The sequence below is a fragment of the Podarcis pityusensis genome (assembly GCF_964106645.2).
Source record: "Podarcis pityusensis genome assembly, chromosome: 1".
Taxonomy (NCBI): domain Eukaryota; kingdom Metazoa; phylum Chordata; class Lepidosauria; order Squamata; family Lacertidae; genus Podarcis; species Podarcis pityusensis.
In genome coordinates, this window is record NC_138028.1 from 115,179,164 (window position 1) to 115,198,516 (window position 19,353).

A 19,353-nucleotide genomic window follows, 5' to 3' on the forward strand; every position below is an offset into this window, starting at 1 on the left:
TGGTTTTCTGCACCTGTGTTCTGTTTGTGGCACGTTGGTGATTTGGTGTGTGTAACTCGAGGTTGGGAGAAACAATGAATACACGGCTCTCCCTTAGAGAATGGAAATTGGTTTGGATGGTTTTTAAATTGCATGTAACTCTACAACTCTCTGGTTTTGTATCTAGGAAACTGGAGAAGTTATTGTAGTATACCTGCCTCTATATTATGTTCCTAATAACTGTTCAGTCAGTCCGGTTGCATAAGGCTTAGTGCTAAATCTTGCAAAATTGCACATTTCAGAGTTAGCAAGCAATATTTCCACATTAATGTTACTCCTTTTTGTTTTGTTTTTTTTGTTTTGTTTTGAGAATATAGTAGAAAGAAAAAGATAAAGGCAAGCAAATAATAATAAATATTAGAACAGTATTGACATTAACAATAAGAATATTCTCTTAGTTCTGACCTAAATGTGTAAATTAGCATAAGCAGTCCAAATGTCCAAATGAAATATATAATTACAAGCCATGTAATTTAAAATGGGCAGTGAGATCTTCATTGGGTGTTAGGTAGTTGATGTTTGTCTTTCCAGCCTTGCAGAGTAATCCTCTTAGCCACCGTGGTCCATCTGTTAGTCCTTACACACAGGAATATAATAGGAATATTTGTGAGTGTTCACAAATACAAATGATCGCTCCAAAACAAAGTTAGTATGAGCAGTTATTTTTATACTGTAAACCACCCTATGATCCTCAGATGAAGGATTGTATATAAAATAGATAGATAGAGAATTTATTACGGTCAAATACCCGCTCGCATAACACAATAAAAACAGTGTTCATAAAGATAAAATATACAATCAGAGCAGATTGTAGCAATAGCTCATGAGTTAAAATTGAGATATATACATACACCCGTACAACTGAGATTTGGGCTACCATAAAAATTGACCCTGAGGCACCCCAAAGGGCAACTTCAGCATTTCCCTAGTAAGCTGTTTTATTCTAGAGGATGATCTGTGCCTTCAAATCTGGGAGCAGAATCTGGCTACCAGCCAGGTCGTCTTGTGTTCTTTGCCTAAGAGGAGAGAATTAAGTTTAGACTTGTCTGAAAAATCGGTGAGCCTCTTCAGCAAAGGATCAATGGTGTCTCTACAAATCTCAACATAAAAAAGACATCTAAAAAATATGTGTTCGTGGCTTTCCTGTTTCCTCTAATGGGCAGGCGCAAAGTCTCTGTGCGTACGGGACTCTTCTAGAGGAGCCTTCCAGAACCGGTGAGGGCAAGGCTGAGCTTCTAGCAAGAGTGAAAGCCCTTCTTGCGTTTCTGGATGCGAGGAAATAGAGATATATTGCTGGAGCAGCTACATATCTCCCGTTTTCTATAAATAAATAAATAAATTCTAACCCGAGGGCCTCAGTTCAGCTTCAGCCTTTGTCAGAGCAAGTTGCTCGCTAGGAGCTCTTGCTGGTAAAGCGGCAACCAGCCTGCCTTGGCCCCTTGCTGTCTGAGCTCTTTGGGACCACAATGGGATTATTAAGCATTTAAATGCTTGAGCTACCAGTGCAGTGTCATGAAACATATTTACATCATTACTGCACTGGTCTTGCACAGGCCTCAGTGTGCACTAGTTCTCTTCCCTTGACAAAACGTGCCATGTTTGTTTATCTATAGAGCTTCATTCAAGCTTCTGTTACTCAACCTGAAGTGCCTGCATTCTCCCATTCCTTCTGAACTGTTTTTTTTCCCCCTCCTCCTTTGCCTTCTCTGCCACCTTATTCTCTTTGCTCACCACCAGTCTTCATTTTAAGTTCAGGAGTTTCCGCTTTCGTCTCCTGCCTTTGTGCCTTTTCCTTTGCTGCACCTCATCTTTTGAATCCGCCCTCCCCAACCCACAGTGTGTGCATTGTTTCATCCATCTCCATCTCCATGAAGTGTTGAAATATTATCTTGGCTCAGGCTATCCTTCCCCCATAGGATTTGCTTCTTCTGCCCCTTGCATTTCCCGACCCCTTATTTATCATGTATTTCATCTTACGCTGACTGTTGGGAACCGTCTCTTTCTAATCTCTGTAAAGTACCTAGCCTGTGGGTTGGACCTTAATAATTTAATATTAGGATGCCAAACTGATGAAAAAAACTCTCAGCTTAATCCCTGCATTAAGTTGTGGGTTGTGTATACAGTGTACAGCACTGGTTTTGAAGGATAGCACTTCGCCTCCCCCCTATAATTTAGTAAATGGCATAACCCACCCACCCCAAAAAAGAGGTAGAGGGGTTTCTTAGCTAATTTTTTGGGGGGGAGGGGGAGATAAGCTTCAAAAAGTCATATGTCACTCTTAACCTTCATTTTTATAATTCCTTTTCTTGATGCTCTCAAAATAGTTCCCAAATAGATTCCAACAGAATTTTCCTATAAGCTTATATTGCATACCATTTAAAACCAATAACTTGCATGTTTGCAAAGCCAGCATTGCCCTGTTGAGGTTATTCAGCAGGGACCCATTGTGTAAATAACAAGCTCATTGGAAAGAAGAGTGACTCGAGTCATTTTGTGGATCATGCCGTCCAGTGCGTACATACAGTTTGCTCATGCATAATAGTTACAAGATATGCAAAGCATTATATAATAATTGTAATTTCAAGGGTGGGGAGGAACCTCTATTATCAGCACCGCCAGACACTGGGGGTTGAACCAACGCCAGCTGTTGCTTTTCATTCTTCCCCTTTCTGCCTCTCTCCCTCTCAGAAGTTTCCCCTATTACTTGTAAATAAATTCTGCTGACAGACTTTGTGTTTCAGAACAAAGTATTAGAGAAAGATGATAGAATAGCATTTGCAGTCTTGAAAACAAGAATAAGTAATACCTTTAAATATTAATGTATTCATTTCAAAGCAGCCGAATCTGAGAATCTGATAATAAGTATGTGGCACATATTTATTTAAATGTGGGTGACAGTCTGGGAGGTGTCGCTTTGCCTCTCTTTCCTACATCAAAAATATATATATATTGCTGGATTTTGTCACACGTGGGCAGTGTCATGTTATAAGTGGCAGTGCTGTAGGCTGAAAAACAGGTCATGAGCCCTTGATAGTTACTTGATAGGAGTAGTCACAGTGCATGGCCCCAGGCAAAACTATGGGCAAATAGAAGCTTTTGCTTATTTATTTGCAAAAATGTATATACTGCCAGCGCTAAGAAAAAAATACATAATGGCAGTGAACAGCATAAGATCAGCAATAAAATTATATTAATGAAACAAGTACAAAATATATAACATTATAGAAACTAGCATTGCCACCAAACCTTGAATCTCCTTCCTTGGAATCCTGGTGGTTCATAGTAGCTCAGTTTTGAGATGAGTATTACAGCCCCCAAAGATCTTATCTGGCTTGGACTTTAACCTAAGATGGAGAAGAACTTAAGTCATCTCTCACCCACAAACGTAGATAGATAGATAGATAGATAGATAGATAATTTATTACGGTCGGATACCAGCTTATAAAACACACTTGGGCGTACAATCCCAGAAGGAAAACAAACATTTAAAACAATGTACAACAAGAAATTTAAAATTTATAAATGGGATAAGCGTATAGACACTTAAAACTTTAAGATAAGCTACCGCAAAGAGATGACCCAGAGTCACCCATGGAACCGAGTTTGGGGATTTTCTTAACGAACTAGTTTGGGTTGGGGGATGGCCCGCGCCTACAGATCTGTACACAGAATCTGGCGACCTTCCAGGTTGTCTTATAATCTTTGCCTAACAGGAGAAGGTCAAATTTTTGCTTTTCCGGGAGGTCAGCGAGCCTCACCAGCAGGGGATCAATGGTCTCACTACGTGCCTGTCAGGGAACTGACATCGGAGCTAGAGGTGGAGGGAAGGCTCTCTAATGATGCTGGAGAAGGGCCCAGTAGGGAGAGAGGCAGCTCAGCAGATGGGGAAGCAATTCAGTGCAACACCAGGAATAAGGAGGGGCAGATGGGGGAATCGGCGAGAGGGCTCCCAGACTCTTCACCGGACACCAGCGGGGAGAGCACTGGTCCTCCGCTACCCACGCCCTCCCTGCGCAGAAGACTTCCGTGCAGAGAAAGTAGGAGGAGACTGGGTGTCAAACAACTTTTATGTTGGAAAAGGTTTAAGAAACGCCCACTGACGGATTCTGCTAGCGACTGAGGCAGCCACGAATTGAAGGGCTGTCCAGACAGAAAGGTTTAACAAGGCAACATAGCCAGGAGAGGCGGCAACTTACGCACGAGCAACCCCATACCATTATAGTGCCTCTTCATAAAAGGGACATCTAAAGAATAAGTGCTCTGGGCTTCCTATATCCCCCCCAATGATCAGGCACAAAGTCTCTGAGCATATGGGACTTTTTTAAAGGATCCTTCCAGGACCAGCGAGGGCAGAGCTGTACCCATGCACTTATTCACCTTCCTTCTCCATCAGCAGTGATATAATGAAGGAAAGAGAGGGAGGTTTCTCTCTCCTTTGCCACGCTACTGTGGGTACAAGCTAGGCTTCAAGAGTACACAAAAAAAAGAGGATGTAGTACTCAGACAGATGTTTCAATTCCTCCACTGCTGTGTCAACAAGCCAGGTAAGCAGCAGGGTGAGAGGAGAAGGACCAATAGTTGGGTGGGGAGGAATGGCAAGACCCATCTCACACCAGATGACATCAACAGGTTTGACAGGGTCCAATTTCGCTTGGAATAAGCCAAACTGTTTACTTAGTTTTGGGGTAAATAGATTGGTTTTGAAAACCAATTGTCAGGCTCGACTAGGGGAATTCCTCCCATCACTATCCAAAACCCCAGCAAAAGAGCTTAGGATTCATTGTCAGGCAGCTCACTTGGTTTCTAGGAGTGCATGTTCAGGAAGCTGTCCCTTCAGTACCATTCCTGATTTATTTATTTTTTTAATATCTTCTTGTCATTTGAAATAGTTGCACTCTTCACGCTAAACCCAGTCCCAGCAGTACTGGGGTTCAGGTTTGGTCAAACACTGTGAGGCAAGGCTTAATTGGTGTGCTGGGCTCAGGTTGGAGACTCAGTGAAAGAAGAGCTCAAATGTTGAGAAGTCATCCTCAAAAGGAGGTTTCGATAGGTGCTGCAGCTCTGAATAGTAGCCAACACTGCCTTCTGTGCCTTCTTCATTTATTGGAGTCCAGCCTCCTTTCATAGTTTTTGGCTCACAGAGCTGGGGAAGGTTCCACGAGGGCTTTGAGCTGGAGTCACTAGAGCAGTGTGACCTCCTTAGGCACAGCAGGCTCCTCTTATGCTTGTGCTTCTGTTCCCTGGGAACAGATTCTACTCCTGACACTTGGCCTCATTCTCCAAAGGGGTGTGCATCTCCAACCTCGGGGCCAAGACATTCCTACTGATAAAGAATTCCTGAGCGAAATAAGTTCCAGCTACTTTGTATACCGTAGATGCCACAGGTACAATGCAGTCAGGCTAATTCCCTCTTTAACCTTTTGCCTCTAAACCGTGTCAGAAGCAGCTCAAGAGAAGGAGAGACTGCCAACCACATAGTACAACAGCCTCCTGTCAGAAAAGGGAGATACTTTTCACGGTACGCTCAGTGCTCACCCAAAACCCTCATGATTTAGCAGACATGGGCTTTGCAAGTTACAGTGGTACCTCGGGTTACAGACGCCTTAGGTTACAGACGCTTCAGGTTACAGACTCTGCTAACCCAGAAATAGTACCTTGGGTTAAGAACTTTGCTTCAGGATGAGAACAGAAATCACGCAGCAGCGGCACAACGGCAGCGGGAGGCCCCATTAGCTAAAGTGGTGCCTCAGGTTAAGAACAGTTTCAGATTAAGAACGGACCTCCAGAACGAATTAAGTTCTTAACCTGAGGTACCACTGTATATTTTCTTCTGGCTCTTCATCTACTTAGAATTCTGTATGGTGTCTTGTGTGAATATTGTGCACACATCACCAGTTATAAGCATTTTTTAATCAGTATTGCAACATGCTCCCCACCTCTAGAATGAGGATTTGGTACCAACAATAAGGACTTGCAGACATTTACAAGGGAAGGTTCTGAACAAGTACAAATTTTGAAGAGCAGAACTCAACAAAGTTGGATTTAATAGTATTACCTCTACTTATAAAATGAAATATATGAAACCATAAAGGTTTCTGAAAACGAGCTGTTAGCAGTTACCAGGCACCATGTTATATTGTGCAGCAAACAACCATCTTCCTACTTCCTCTGATCTACACTATTTATTTATAGCTTTATGGATTGAAAGCCCCTTGTCTTTAATCTCCTCTGTTTATGATTTAGGCCTGTTTTCTTTGTCTTCAAGGAGCTGTCTGTCATTGATCCTCCTCCAAAATTAACTTTTAACATATGGGGTTGTTTTTTTTTAAAAAAAGATGTTGGTTAATGGCTTTTGCTGATGAAATGTTAATAATTGACTTTAGCAGAAGGATGTACTAATTCACATAGTGCTTTCGACAGGGCCAGCTTTGTTCTTTGGAGTCTTGATACCTTTATGCTTAATATTTTGTATCTTGATTTTTTACAACCTTTTTCCCTCTAGCTATTTTATTTTGGGAGACATAGCAAAATTAGCAGTATAAGCTGTTAGGCCATGGAAAGCAGGCACTTGCAGCTTTTTAGCTTAACAGTCTTCATCGTCGATCTGAGATTCCTGGTCTGCAATATGCTTTCATTCTGCTGAGTATAAAAACAGGATGAAGTTCCCCCTTCACACTTTATTGAAAAACCCATGTTAGATCCACCAAATGGGGAAACAGATCTGATTGCAGGTCTTCTGTAATCAGTATATGGGTCACTAATTCTGTGATTTCTTTAACTAATTTTGAAGCTCCAGCCAGGTCGCAAATTTTATCTTCGGTTCGCAGCAGAAGCAAAAAAGAGCTAGGCAAGGAGTGAGAAGGAAGCAGATCAGGACAGAGGCAGCCCTGCTGTTAGGTCATTATAGACAACAAATTGCCAATTGTTTTATTTATTATTACGTTTCACCACCCACAAGAGTGACATTTGGATTTTCTGCCTTAGGCACCAAATTGTGTTGGCCCTTGTGTGTAAGGAAGGAAGCTATACCCTCAGGCCACTGCAGATCCTATCCAATTCCATCTGTGATTTCTGACTTTTTATGTCTACTACCTGCATATTTTCTGAACTTTCTCTACAACTCAAATGGATATAAACTATAGGACTTAGCAAAAATGCCTTCCCAAATTGGTGGTCCCACTTGCAGGTGGTAAATTTGGGAGAACCACTTCAGAGATTGGGGGCAGGGGAGAGACAGTGAAATGATATGCCAGCTTTACAGGTGGGTACTTACTTGGCAGAGCAATGGCCCTCCCCACCCCTTAAAAAATGGTTTGTAGTGGCAGCTGCTTCCCATTGACCACCCTGAGAATGATGCTATATCATTCCATGGTCAATATGAGTGTTTGTGGGAGTCAGCTGGATAGTTCAGTTGGTTAGAGCATGGTGCTGATAACGCCAAGGTTGCAGGTTCGATTCTTGTATGGGGCAGCTGCATATTCCTGAATTGCAGGGAGTTGGACTAGGAGTTGGTCCCTTCAAACTCTATAGTTCTATGATGCTATCTCCTACCTGGTCCTCTTAAAGTAAGGACACCAGGAATTGAACCAGGGACCTTCTATATGCAAAGAATGGGCTGTACTGCTGATCTATGGCTCCTTCCATAGAAGAAGCTTCTTACATCTTCAGAGCAAAGACATGCTGAAAGAAAGAGAGAAAGAAAGAAAGAAAGAAAGAAAGAAAGAAAGAAAGAAAGAAAGAAAACCTCATCCAGCATTAGGGAATCAGGATGCACTGAGCATCAGAGTGGTGGCATCACACTACATAGTGTATTTGCATAGGAATGGATAACACCTTGTGCTCTCTGTTATCCCATAGCTGTGAGGGAATGAGCTTTATGTTTACCTGGCAGCCTCACCATTTGCATTCTTTTGTTACTGCCCAAACTGGGTTTGTCACTTTCAGACAAAAGGGGATGAGCTTTAGACACAGCAGGAGAAAGGATAGTGAGGTGGGGGTAGATGCACATTCTAATTTCTTTTCTGAAAGACCACAGTTGAAGAATATAATTATTTGCTCACTTGGCAACTTATACACTGCAGGTACTCCTCTCATTCAGACAAGTTTCTGCTGGTCTGCATCCATATTTCCTTGTTCTGCTGTGCTCGTGAGAGACAGAGCTGTGGCAGGCTTGTCCTTTTTCCTATAAAGTGGGTTACAGGCGTGTTTATGGATAAACTATGGGGGGATAAAACTGAAAGATGGACAAAAGGCAGAGGGGATAGAAAAAAAACCTTAAATACTTCCAGTTGTTTCTCGAACTGAATCCATAGATATGGGGTGCTTCAGTGCTTTGTTTCCTCCAGGGGGTACTCAGGGGTATGCAGTGCCGGCACCTCTTGTTGTTAAAAAGTGTGGCGCTTACTGTAACAACGTCATGGTGAGTACCAGCACCCATTTTTCAAGGAGGAAAAAGCACTAGGGTGCTGACACATGGCATGGCAGCTTACCATGGATATCGTGCAGCTCATGCAAACAAGATTTTACATGATATCATAAAATGCCATCTCACCTCATACAAACACACACATAGTTTAATGCAAATTTACAATTTCTGGGTTGTTACTTTTAACTTGCTGGATTGTCTGCATTACTGGTAAATCCAGATTAAATGGCAAAATAATATGGGTCCACACTTTGTTGAGGATGATGTCGTGCAGGTGCCCAAGATATTTCAGCACCTGAGATGAACCCCAAAATGGGCTTCCTCTCCACCAGGGAAGAAGGGAGTCAGGGAGGAACTACATCAGGAACAAGGGGCGAGGAAGAAAGATTGACATCAGGATATCCTGCCGCCTGAGGTGATCACCTTGCCTCATGGGTGGGTCAGCCCTGAAAATCTTACATGAATAGGGAGCACTGAGTCCCCAATAGCCTTGTGAAAGTGCCCTCAGTGCTGTGAGGCCCTATCTTTCATTCCCAGATTTAAAGAGGTAAATTCCTAGGTTCTAAATAGCATATGGAGAAAATGCATTTATCTGCGCGCGCTCTCTCTCTCTCTAATTCCTTGTCTGATGCTGTGTGGAGATAATCAGAGCCACAGCAATTCATGGTATCGGATAGCTGCAATGCAGGCGTTAGTTTCCCTCCTAAATCATTGAATTCCTTTTTTGAAAAAATGTGTTTGTGATGAAAGTTATAAGAAATCCCATTTGGTTTTTTAAAAATAGAGGTTGTTGTGTTGAATTCTCCTGCTTTACTGTGCAGGCTGGAGGCAAATAGTTGGAAGATCCCAGTGGCTTAGAGCTAGTTTATCTGTCCTAGGGCCCTTTAAATTTCCAGAAAAGCAGCCAAGAAACATAAACAAGGGGTCTTGTTTCATAGATAGATTTTTGTCATCCCTCAGCCCCCAGGAATAGGTACATGATAGTATACACTCACCATACTAAAAAAAAAAAGTTGTTAATCTGTGCCCCATACAACTCCAAGAGCACACATGTTCAACCAGTTCTCAAAAATATTTGATAAAGTACTTAAAAGAAAGATTGGTTTTTATGTTTATTTTGTGATTTTACATAGGCCTAGTTCAGACACAGTGTGAAACTATAGTTTAGTGCAGGGTTTCCCAAACTTGGGTCTCCAGTTGTTTTTTGGACTACAATTCCCATCATCCCTAGCTATCAGGACCAGTGGTCAGGGACGATGGGAACTGCAGTCCACAAACAGCTGGAGACCCAAGTTTGAGAAACACAGGTTTAGTGTTATGTGCATGAGCAGCAGATTTATACACTTGCTCACTCATTCCTCCATTCTCCTCCTCCAGTGTGGCCATCAGGAGAATACTGAAATAATCTGCTCCCCATTTAAAACTAACTATAGTTTCTTGTTATGTCAGAAGTGAGAGAACCATGGTTAGTTTATACTGTTGTTTCAGGGCCAGCCCACCCATGAGGCACATACCTCAGGAGGCAAGACCCACAGGAGCAGAAATGTAGAGCTTTATTTCCACCCTGTTCCTGATGTAGAACTTCACTCACCCCTTCTTCCCAGGCAAGGAGGGGGGCACCATTTTGTGGTTCACCTCAGGTGCCAAAATGTATTGGGCCAGCCCTGTGTGGTTTGCTAACAATCTAGCATGGTTTGATCCTGACCTATTTGAACAAACCATGACTTATATTGACCATAGTGTGCACGAGTTCAGCTATAACTAGGAGCAACACTCCTTAGTAACAGCAACCCATTTTTCTTCGTGTAATGAAAAACTGAAGCTGCTGCTGTCTCTCAGTTATTAACCATTATTGTTTAGTGTTATGTTCACTAACAGCAGTGAGCCTTGAGCTTGCGTTCTCCCTCCTCCCCTCTCCTCCTCCAGCACAGCCTTAAGGAGGAGATCAGAAGTTTCCACTCTTAAGCTAAACAGTTTAATGGTTATTTAGGTGTGTTGTTTCCAGAACTCCTAGGCAGAATGTAGTGTGGTAGTCTTATAGCTAGTAAAAAGCTCCTGAAGTGAGTTATATCATCGTGATCTTCTATCAGCCACCAGCTGCTGTAGGAGCCTGAATCCTTTGAGCTGAGCTATTGAAACACCGATCTTAAATTATTTCAGGAAGTGAGTTCCTAAAATCACACACAAACAGAGTCTTCTTTAAAGGTTTGGTACATAGAGATTGCCAGCAATATCTTTTAGAGCACTCTGATTTTTGAGCTAAAAAATGTCCGGTTGCATTCAGATGATGCTGTGATCCTTAGTAATCTAGTAGCAACGGAAGCCCTGAGATTTCAAAATAAGTATCTATTTGGGACTGTTTAGAGATAGAGGATTTGACCCATTCAGTGGGTTGTATGAGACTAACCTTCACCTCTGCCTATTTGATAACTTAGTACTGATGAGAACAGGCCTTTTCTGTGGTGGCTCCCCATTTGTGGAATGCTCTCCCCAGGGAGGCTCGCTTGGCACCTCCATTACATATACAATCAAACCTCGTTTTGCAGACGGGATCCGTTCCGGAGACCTGTCCGCAAGCTGAAAATGATACACGTCAAAGTGCCGCATCTGTGCACACGCGCAGCACAATTTAGCATGCACGAGCGGCAAACACAGAAGTAACCCATTCCGGTACTTCCGGGTTTGCCACAGACATTCACTGAAGCGGGCCCAAGCGGAGGCGGACGCAGAATGAGGTTTGACTGTATTTAGATACAGTGGTACCTCGAGTTCCATATGCTTCAGGTTACATACGTTTCAGGTTACAGACTCTGCTAACCCAGAAATAGTACCTCGGGTTAAGAACTTTGCTTCAGGATGAGAACAGAAATCACACGGCGGCAGCAGCGGGAGGCCCCATTAGCGAAAGTGGTACCTCAGGTTAAGAACAGTTTCAGGTTAAGAACGGACCTCCGGAACGAATTAAGTACGTAACCAGAGGTACCACTGCACCAGGCAAAAACACTCTTCTTCTCCTAGACCTTTGGCCAGTTAAACAATCTATGGCCTTTTAAACTAGGGACCAGTATTTTTTTGTTTGTTATTACGTCGTGCATTTTTGTGTTTTCATACTGTAAACAGCCCTGTTATCCTTAATTTGATTTATTAATAATGGAATGAAGCTGCAGAAGCAGTAGCTTGTTCATGAAAGTTGGGCTGAGCAGAGGTTGCGTGAGGAGCCAAGCAGGGGCAGAGGAAGGGGGTGCGGTGGATGCAGTCCGCCCCGGGTCACCACTGAGGAGGGTGACTAAATGCCGGGCAGCACTCACCGCGGGGCCTGCAGCGCACCTGAGCCCCGCATCTCTCTGTGCTGCCCAGACGGTCCACCCGCTGCCTCCCCCCAGCTGTAGGGCGGCTGAGTGCAGGCAGACTCTGGAGGCCCCGCAGTGCCCTCTCCTCACCCCTGGACACGCCACCCTAGGCATCCGAGTGGCTCTTCCGCCGCTGAGCAGGGGTGTTCACTTTTGCCCCTATTTGAGTTCTGGATGACATCCCCAATCACCTGGACAAGAGAGGGAAGCTTTGCTTAAGATGCCATGCAGTCCCATGCAGTTTTGCACAGGTTGACCCAACCTGATGCCTCTCTCTTGGGCAGAAGTGATGCTCAGTAGAAGTTGGCTCCTGTGCCACTTCTGGCTGGGAAGATGAGGAAGAAAAGGTTGTTGTGGTGAAATCCTTGAAGCTGAAGATAGACATGAGTCTCAGTAAGATCAGTTCTGTTCTTCAAGCATGTGTGATAAAGTAGTTTTCTATTACATAGCATGTTTTTGTTAATTGTACGCTATATCTGCAGTTGTAAGTCTTACAGAGGTATTTTGATGCAGAGGTGTGTGAAATAAATTAATACTAAAAATAAGAAAGAGAGTTCTTGTTTGTGTAAGGATGCAAAACTAATATCTGTACTCATGTGAAGATGAACAGATAACTTCAGGCTTTGAAGTGGCTCTGTACTGTTGATGAATTTATAGAAGAAAGAAGGTGGAATTGCTGGAATATGTTCCAGGGTATTAGTTTAAATCAAGGCAATTTAAATCACCAAGAGAAAAGACTAATTTAAATAACTGATATAAATCAAGTTTCCCATTACTACTTTTCTTATTTCCTAGGCAGAAGCGCTCAATAATTTGTTGGTAGAAGCATAAAAAACATGATCATTTGCAACCAAAAAGAGCACTCAGATTCCTAGAACTGTAACCCAAAAGCACACATGGGGGACCTCTAGATCAGGCTTCCTCAACCTCAGCCCTCCAGATGTTTTGAGACTACAGTTCCCACCATCCCTCACCACTGGTCCTGCTAGCTAGGGATCATAGGAGTTGTAGGCCAAAAACAGCTGGAGGGCCGAGGTTGAGGAAGCCTGCTCTAGATGTTGTTGACAACTCCCATCAGCTCCAGCCAGCTTGGTTAATAGACAGGGGTAATGGGACTTGTGGTCCAGCAACATCTGGAGGGCCAGAGGTTCCCCATCCCTGCTTCAAACATTTGCTCAAGCAATCCATGTTGTTGTTGTTTTGCACAGTGGTCTTTATCCAGCCACCCTTAAATTCTTCACAAATCAATGGTGGTCATGGGGGAACAAAACAATTGGGCCCAATCCCTTCATAAGGTGCAGGTTGATGCAGTGGTCAGGTCTGGATCCAGCAGATTCTGGGCCAACTCAGTCATGCTGCCTCCATGCTCTCAAGGTGCCTCATTTTGGGACCTTCCACTGACAGAGAATTTGCCACCTGCCCACAACTTCAGCAGCTGGCAAGAGGCTGACTCAGTCAGCAGAACTGAACAAAGACACCTCTGCTCAAGCATCTGACATCCCCCATCCATCATAGGGTTGGGTTTATCTGCCCATCAGAAATAATTTAAGTCCCATTGAGTTAAGCATGACTACCTTCCATTGGATTAGGAGAAAAGAAGATTTTAAACAGATAAAATGACACTTATTTGTTTTTTATGTGTGTACATGCAAGGACACTAAATGAGACCTCTTAGTTGAAGAATGCACCCAGAGTGTTACAGAATCAACTAAGAAGGGCTAGTAGTTACTAGGCATATTGAAATTGTCCCTAAGATGGGAAGTGTATGTCTGTGTTGCTTCTACAAACGTTTATATCAGGAGAACTGAGCAAATTACAGAGCTCTGAAGCTTTAAGAATATAAGATTTAAACTGAGGTAACCGGACAGGCTGGAAAAGAGCCTGGTAAAGTACAAAATGATGTCTTATAGAGAAAAGAAGTGGTTCCCAACATCTGTAACGATCGTAGTCTATGTAGAATCAAATCCATGTTCATAAACACACCAGACGATATGGCAAATCATGGACAGTATTTATAACACTTGATCTCAAATGGCACACAGTTCATTCTTTACCTTAAAGAACTGGCAAAGCCATAGATCCAGATTTAAGAGAATATAAACAACAGCTTGCATTTTAAATGTTTGCATTATATTCAAACTTTATTTTAAACTCTTATTATTAAACTATATGTGAAATTTAGAAAACACTAAAAATCTATACATTCGTTTTTTAATTTCCATTTTCATATTTAAAAATCGTTCATTTCCACTCACCTTTTAGTGTCTCATCAAATTTAAGAAGAAAAAAGGTGGGGAAATATAATGTGGGGAAATATTGCATAGTAATCCATGTTAACCAGGGCAAGTGACTCACATGAATAGGGATTATTTTCCTTTGTATGGTGCAGAAGAGAACAAGTTGTTTCTGATTCTTGATGTACTACTTATACAGTCCAACAGGTTTGCCTGTCCCTGTTTCAAGCAACTGTTTACAAAAGAGATTAAACAGAGAATACACCTGGAACTTGCCTGCACCGCAAACCATGTTAGTTATATGTTTTGCCCATAGCATCTCTCCAAAACACAGCGAATACTGGGTTAAACGCTTGTCAGTTTCTTTTCAGCTAAATAGACCACAATTATTAGTACCTGACAAGCTACATAGTTTCTCTGAGAAGCAAGCAGCAACTAACCACCAACAAATTATGCCAGTTACTCATCATGGCATGTTTAATTTTATTTAGCAATCCAAGATCGGTTTAAAAACACAGCACTAACCTTCTGGCAGACAGGTACTATTTTGCTATTCAAACATGCTGTAATCCACCCTGCTTTCTGACATATTTAAAGAGTATTAATTGTTAATGCTGAGCCTTCTTGAATTCTGTTCTGGAAGCAGGCTGCATTCGGTCCTCCAGTTTGGGAAAGAACATCAGTTTGCTCCCACAGGAGTACTGATCTTAGCCTCGGGAGACTCTGCCAGCCGTATTGTTTGTGTGAGTTTCTCCTGGTTGCCGCTTGCTGTTGGAGACGAGGATTTTCATCACAGCCTGTGTTGCATTGTAGTGTTGCCTTTTTAATTTTAACTACCAACTGCCTGGTGTTACCGCTGCGGATTATTATCTGGAAATCTCTGGAGGAGCACTGCTGGGTCTTCAAACAGCTCTACAGACGATAGTGTTTCTTTCTGCCTTTCCTCTTTACTGGTGCCAGCTACTTCTGATGGTTCAGGTACTTTGCATTACTGCAGTATTTTGTGATTAACAGCTGTGGTAATTAGCAGACTGATTTATTTATTTATTTATTTATTTATTTAAAAAACCCTAAAAGACACCATGGTACATTTAAAAAGCTACCTGCTGATAAGAGAATTTGCTGCATAGGTGCAGAAGGTTGTGTGCATCACCTGTGTACTTAACGATATTACATGCTAACAGAAGCAATAGCAAATGGTGAAAATAATACTGTGGTACATCTTGGAGCAGGAATTGGATATTATTAGTTAAGAAATGTCTTGGGCATTTGCATGTGTAAATTTAATAACTTGCCTTAGGGCATTTAATGTGTACAGTGATTTTGTAAGCGTCTGGCTTCAATAGAATCTGTTGCTCTGAAGAGCAATATTAAATTTCCGGGCGAATTGTTCGAAGGTGTAGCTGTTCTCGTGCGGTTGGAATAGAAACGGGAAGGGTTTCACTCCATGTGCAAGAAGTTTTATTACAATTAGTGATTTAGCCCTTGTTACCTGACTACATGTTGTTAATAAAATATATTTAATAAAATATATGTAATCCTGTTTTGGGGGGTCCGCCAGCTGCGGGGCTTTGTGATTTGGCCAATGCCTTGCTACACCAGCAGAGCATAGGGTACACCATCACTGTGACAGGTGTGCTGGCAAAGCACTTTGGATACACCAGTGGAACTCTCCGCTACTAGAGGTGTTCCACCAGTGAAGATATGCTGGCATAATGGCTTAAATTGGGCATAATGGTGGGCTGGATGTGGGTGGCACCTGGGAAGAGCCATTTAAAAAGAACTGTACCATTAAAAAAAAAAGTAGCCACCACGTCAGTTTACCATCCCAGCCACATCACTCTGACAGAGCTGAGCAATGGATACCGTGGCCATTCCACCAGTGTTATGGCAGCATATTTACAGTTCCGGGGTAATATGGGTATAGAATTGCTTAGCCCATAACAAAAGCAAAACAGAATTATCCAAATGGTCCTGAATGAACACATTTTAGCTGTGAAATCCCCTTTTATCTGCCATTTGGAAGCTAATTAGTCTCAGTCATAAACTGGCTGAACACGTGGTGTTATGCAAAACAGCCTCATGTGCCTGTGTTCTAGTTCGGTGCAAATGTGTATGGAAGTGATTTGCATCGGCTTCGTTGATTGCCTGGTTTGTGTGATTTAAGCAGGTGGTGGGGGACCTTCTCCTGCTGCACTTCAGGTGCACGGTTTTCCTAGCGCAAGGCAGAACCCAGACAAAATTAAGCACTAGTAGTTGACCCATGTGGGTGAGGTATGTGCTTAAACTTGCCCAATTAAAATCATTAAGATTATTTTTTTTAATGCTTTACTTTGGCTCCATCATACCCACAGTGATCATTTCTGTGTGAGAAAAAATGTAGTATGTGATGCAGCTCATAAACAAAGCCACTTACCCATGGGGGCTGGTTATTTCCATAGCCCGTGTTCTCTGATAACTATCTGAAGGACCATATCTCTTTACATGAGACTGCCTGAGCTTTGAGATCTTTTGGGGAGGCATTTCTCTCTGCCCCTCCACGTTTGAAGGCACATCTGGTAAGGACACAAAAGAGGGCCTTCTCGGTGGCTGCTCCAAGATAGCAGAACTCGCTTCCACAGGATGCTAGGCTAGCTCTCTGTTTGCTTTCCTTTTTTGCCAGCAGCAAATTCTTTTTTGTTCTTACAGACTTTTTTGGCCACTAACTGGCCGTTGTGAAAGAGTCTTTTAAGTATTGTGTTGTGTGTCTGTGCTTTTGAATAGTGGGGTTACTTACTTGATTATTTTTTTAAAAAAAATACTTATATTTATTGTGTGTTTTAGTTGTATCTGTTTTAATTTCTGCTGGGAGAAAAGCAGGATAAAATTTAAATAAATATGTTATGTATTTTGTTTAAGGTAAGAGTGGGGGACCTGAACTCAAACTCCCATCAGCTTGCAGGCAGCACGGCTAATTTTTGGAGTCTCAGATTCCCCTTATTCCTGGTTTAAGATATCACTCCTCAAATTTGCCACGGGGTGTTAGAAAGGGATTCACTCAATGCACCTGTGAGCAATACCAGAACATCTGCTGTTTTCCATGGAGAACCATGGGACTGCTAGTCTCAGGCCAATGAGTACCTGTGGCTATTTAGAAAGACAGCTGTTCAATTAGGAAAGACAGGCCATTACTATGGAAAGTTCAGGGGAAGGGTGTGCTGTAAGCATCTAAATGATCTCAGGAAATTTGGAGATATTGTTAGAAGACCACCTGATAAAACCTCCTGGCACACCTGGTTTAATGCATTCCAGTGGTTTTAATCATATGGAGACAGTGCTGTATAAGCAAGAATTTGGAGTTGTCCCTGAAAGACAACTATTTTGATGGTACCTAATAAATCCATTGGTTTATTATGGCCATTTGGAAGGAACCAATTGTCTACAATGGGTTTTTGGTGTAATTTGTGTTTCAGCCCAGTGTTTTATGGTGTTTCTTTGCTCAGTTTCGCTTTTCATTCTTGTGTTGGTAGTTTTACATTTGTTGAGGTGGAAGCCAAAAGAGGCTGCCTGCTCTGGGTCCAATAAAGTTCCTGTTGTCTTATGGTGAGATGGATTTATGGAAGTATAATCTAACATAAGAACATGCAATGATTGTGATTAATAGAGCAGTTGGGAAGGGAATGAGGAAGACCTGAGTTGGGTAAACAGCCTTTTACAGTGCCATGCCAGGCTTGCACTGGGATGGCAAAAGTGAAGCCAAAACAGCTTTTCCTTTACTTTTGCCCTTTTCAGTTTGTTACTGCCCTCCAAAAAAACCATCCCATCCATCATTTCCAGTGAAAGGAAATGCCTGCACCAGCTCCAGGGTTGGAATGTGTAGGGTTTAGAGATAGGCTTTGGGATGGGGAAGTTTCTGCAGCAGTAAAAATAGACCTTTTGGGGAGTCAGATCACCCTCTCCCAGGGCTGGCTGTCTCCCCACCCAGCCTTTCTCAACCTGTGGGTCCCTAGATGTTGTTGAACTACAATTCCCATCACCCCTAGCTAGCAAGGCCAGAGCTCAGGGATGATGGGAGTTGTAGTCCAACAACATCTGGGGACCCACAGGTTGAGAACCGCTGCCAGAAGACCCAAAACATCTCAATGTCTTCCCATGGACCATAGATTGCAGCCAGAGAAAGTAAGCTAGAAATCAATTTTCAAACCACAACCACAAACTGTGCATTAAAAATCATGTAAGAAAGATGAAAATCAATTAACCATGGTGGAAAGATTAATTGCCTGCATAGATAGGCTTGGCGGAACAGAAAAGTTTTCATTTAAAAGTTGAAATAGTTGAATTACTATCAATGTTATACCTCTCACTAATGCAAAACAAGTCTTAAAAGTCATTGTCTGAATAATCTTTAGAATTGCATCACTTGTTGATTCTATAATAGAGGACATAGGGGAATACGAGTCATTTTTTCCTGGTATGATAAAAGTCTAAAGATGCCTGCTTTGAACAAACACTCTTACCAAAGATGAGTTTCCCAATTTATTTTTTGTGCGAGAGAAAATGAGAACACTTTTGCATTTCCTCTAGGATCAAGAGTGGAGCAATTTGTCTCCAAGGAAAGATTAAAGCATTTAGAGTTTTTTTAGCTTTGGAAGAAAAAAAAGACTTACCATGGCTTATAAAATTAAGGTTGGTTTAGAGAGGATGGATAGAAAGGTCTCTCTCTTTCTCTCGTGAAATGAAACTCAGGCTCACCCACTGAAATTGGTTGGCACTAGATTCAGACAAAAGAAAGAACTGTTTCGCACAACTCAAATTAGCTTATAGACTTCACTACCACCAGGCAAGGTTATGTGGTCTTTTACATTAATCCCACCTTTGTTTTTATTGGTTCCGCCCACCCCTCAGTTTGAAAAACAGCCTTTCACATTCCACAGGGGTTTTTTTGCCAGACAGTTCTCATCTTAAATTTCAGGCTTCCAGGTCAGTTTAGCAAGACTGGTTTGGCAACAAATGCAAGCTAAAGAGGTCCTACGTGTATTAAGCATAAAAATTCTCCTCTTCCTTCTCTCTCTTAAAAGGTGGTTTTAATTTTCTCTTTTCCAAGAGAGCAAAGAAACCGAAGTCCCTTTGCAGTGGTCAGCATTTGGCATTCTACAATATTTGTGCATTTTACAAACTGCTTCCCATAGTCACTTATAATTGTTCATTTGTTTCTGTTCGATTTGGAATGCTGTTCGCTCCTCTTAAGAGCAAATATTTTTTTCCGGGAACGGGTCTAATTTTCAGCTTTTCATTTTCTTTGCTGCACGTCGTGTGAAACTGTAAC

The 19,353-nt window shown here is 42.2% G+C and overlaps 1 protein-coding gene and 1 long non-coding RNA gene across 9 annotated transcripts in view; one reads left to right on the forward strand and one right to left on the reverse strand.

Moving 5' to 3' along the window:
- Window positions 1–19,353, forward strand: part of ZNF385B (zinc finger protein 385B) — a 190,421-nt gene that overhangs the window by 125,472 nt on the left and 45,596 nt on the right. The gene's annotated exons all lie outside the window — the stretch shown is intronic.
- Window positions 796–18,799, reverse strand: LOC308458875. The gene is made up of 3 exons (XR_013977745.1): window positions 18,695–18,799; window positions 3,286–3,383; window positions 796–1,055 (listed from the first exon to the last, which is right to left on the reverse strand). It is a non-coding gene; the product is annotated as an uncharacterized lncRNA (long non-coding RNA).